The 3250-nt window shown below is 16.9% G+C and overlaps 1 protein-coding gene across 1 annotated transcript in view; it reads right to left on the bottom strand.

The window, feature by feature from the left end:
* LOC102677081 (ectonucleoside triphosphate diphosphohydrolase 5) overlaps positions 1-3250 on the bottom strand; it is a 15249-nt gene that overhangs the window by 4812 nt on the left and 7187 nt on the right. The gene's annotated exons all lie outside the window — the stretch shown is intronic.

Raw genomic sequence — 3250 nt, 5'->3', positions numbered from 1 at the left:
AAATTCAATATGGAATCAAATAGACATTTTATTGTAATTGCATTTAATTTACTCACTTCGTTATTATCTGATATAGTAAAAAATTCTTGTTTTTTTCTTATAATATTTTCAAAATAATATTTTCGAAAAAAATGTTAATAATTCAATTATTGTGAACAGTTTATAAACTATATATTTATTATTATATTATTTATTATATAATGTCTCTATGTTTCCGAAAAAATGTGAAAATTTTTTCGTAGATAAGAAATGTTTCTAAGATTTGATCTAATTTACTTAAAGAATATAGAGAACATAGTTAAATAATATAATTAAATAAAATAAACAAAATTAATTTAATATTATTATATAGTATAATATATTTTGCGATTTTATTGTTTAAAAATATATTTATGTATTCAACTACAATAATTATTCAAATTTTAACGAATTTAATTTTCTTATAAACGCAACTTTAATCGATAAAATAATTATTTATAATTATTATAATATTATCATAATAAACTTTTCAACACATAATACAAATTTATTGTTTTAAATATATATTATTAAATAATTTATATTTTAAGTTTTGAATCAATCGAATAATTAAATAATTCAATTGTATTATACAACTTTATTATCTAAAATCTATCTATATGTTTATGTATATTATGTATATAACAATAATTATTCAAATTTTAATCTTTTTTCTTGTAAACATAATTCTAGTCGATGGAATAAATTACTATTCATACCCTACATAGTAAATATTATGATGAATTTTTTAGCATATAATATTTTATTATTGTTTTAAATATTCAATGTTTTGAATTGATTCAACTACTGATTGTAAATGAATTCACGAAAGAAATCTGAGACAAATCGGAGAAACTGACATAGCCAAGAAAAATGATTGAATAGGACCATATCTAACTATCCATTAATGTTATTACTAATTTCATTTAAGACATTTCACATTTTTAAATTAAAATTTATTTCAAGAATATAATATAAGAGATTCATCTGAACATTAGTTAATATGAAATCAGAAATATAAAGTGTTATATAAAAATTCATAGTTATTTTTTTTATTGAAAAAATATTTGATTTAACATTAAAAATAGATTAATTTTTGTTTAATATATTTTTTTGTAAGACTCAAAAATTCATAAAAAATCATGGCGACTATTATATCATCATACTATTGTATATATAGATATATGTATAGTTGAATATATAAATATAAAAATATATAAATATATAAATATATAAATATATAAATATAAAAATATGTAATTATAATTTTATATAATATAATTTGATAGGTGCGAATCTAATATTTAAAAAATGTTGATCGACTGCTAATATTCATTACTAATAAAAATGACATAAATGAAAAATAATGCAAGTCAAATGACATAAGATATATATTCCTTATGATTTGCTATTCATTACTAATAAAAACAACGTAAATAGTCAAATAACATAAAAACATTCTTCTTATGACTTGGATTAATTTCTATGTTGTTCTTTTATTTTTAAATTACTAACGATTTTTCGAATAAGAAAATGTATGAAGATTATCTTTTTCAAAGAAAAGATTAATAAAATGAAATGTGATTTTTCCTCAAACATTAAGACAATAATATTTTTTAATAATAAAGCTTTTTATAACATTTATATAAATGTTAAAAATGAAATGATATCAAAACGATATTTCAACAAAAAAAAAATTCTGATAATAAATTAAATTTAACTTCGCAAGAAAAAAATAATATATATATGTTAATGTTGGCAAAAATATTAAAAAAAAATTATTTTCTATATTTACTATTTTAAATATAATAAATATAATAAAAATATTTTGTATCTATTTATCTCTTATAAACTCTTATAAATTTTTATTTATCTCTTATAAACTCTTATAAATTAAAAATGATAGATAATTTTTATAATTAGATTCACATTTAAAAAACAAAAATATATGAAAGATCTTTTCAAATAAAAAAATTTCTAATATATTTTCATTAATTTGCTTTTTCAGATATGTTGTTATGTCATAAATGAATAAAATTTGAAAAAAATATTAAATATTAAATGATTTTTTTCTATATTATTAAAGAAGAGATATTTTATATATATATAAAATTCGTTTGTAAAAATAAATTACATTAATCTTAAGAAATATAATATAAAAATCATAGAATATACTATAATTTTGTGAAAGAATATAAGTTAGAATATATATATAGTCTGCATTTGTAACGAGAAACATTAACTTGTATATGAGACTGTAATATAATGCAATTATTAATTTATAATTTTTCGTATATATATTCGAAAATGAGATATTAATTGCTAATTAAATTTTTATATGTTGAAATTAAGTTTAGTTTACTAATAATTATTAATCCTACTTCTTGATCCTGTCTTCCTAAAAAATAGGTAAATCAATATTGAATAATATTTAAACATAATTTTTGATATAATAATTTTATGATATTAAATATATTTTGAAATATGCTATCAAAATATTCAAAAATAAATAAAAAATTTTATATTCATCAAAATTAAATAAATTTTTTAGAATATTTCCATTAAAAATTGTTAAAGATAATGAATATATTTTGACAACATTTTTCAATCATTGAAATCGATAAGATATGTTTTTTTCATAAAAATCATCTTATTTATACATATTTTTTGACCTCACTATATACAGAATGTTAATATATACGTAAGACACCATCGATTTTTTAAAAGATTTTATAAAAATGAAAACAAATATAAAAAGTGATATACAAAAATAAGACTTACAATAAGATTAAGATTTATTTGTTAGAATTATAAGCAATTGAACTTTATAATTTTGTATTTTAAATAAACATGGAAATAAAGTAGCTTTTTTCGTTTGACTTTATCTCCATCTCCGACTTAATTTAACAAACTTTAATTATATATAATTTAATAAATAAGCTTGAATCAACATTTATTTTATATCAATTCTTATATTTGTTTTGATTTCTAAAGTCAATGATCTAATAAATATCTCACAAATATTAACATCGCGCGCGCGCGCGTGCGCGTGCATATCATTTAAAAAACGGAATAACTTTTTCAAAATTGAACCATACGACTAAATATTTTCGGGATGTTAAAATGATTAGTCTATTAGATAATATATAAATAATATATATAATGATTTTTATTTTATTTTTAATATATATGATTTTTATTTTTTTTACATGAGTCTATTTATATATTTTAT

This window comes from Apis dorsata, unplaced genomic scaffold (genome assembly GCF_000469605.1).
Source record: "Apis dorsata unplaced genomic scaffold, Apis dorsata 1.3 scaffold_1054, whole genome shotgun sequence".
Taxonomy (NCBI): Eukaryota; Metazoa; Arthropoda; class Insecta; order Hymenoptera; family Apidae; genus Apis; species Apis dorsata.
This window is presented reverse-complemented; position numbering and strand designations above follow the sequence as displayed.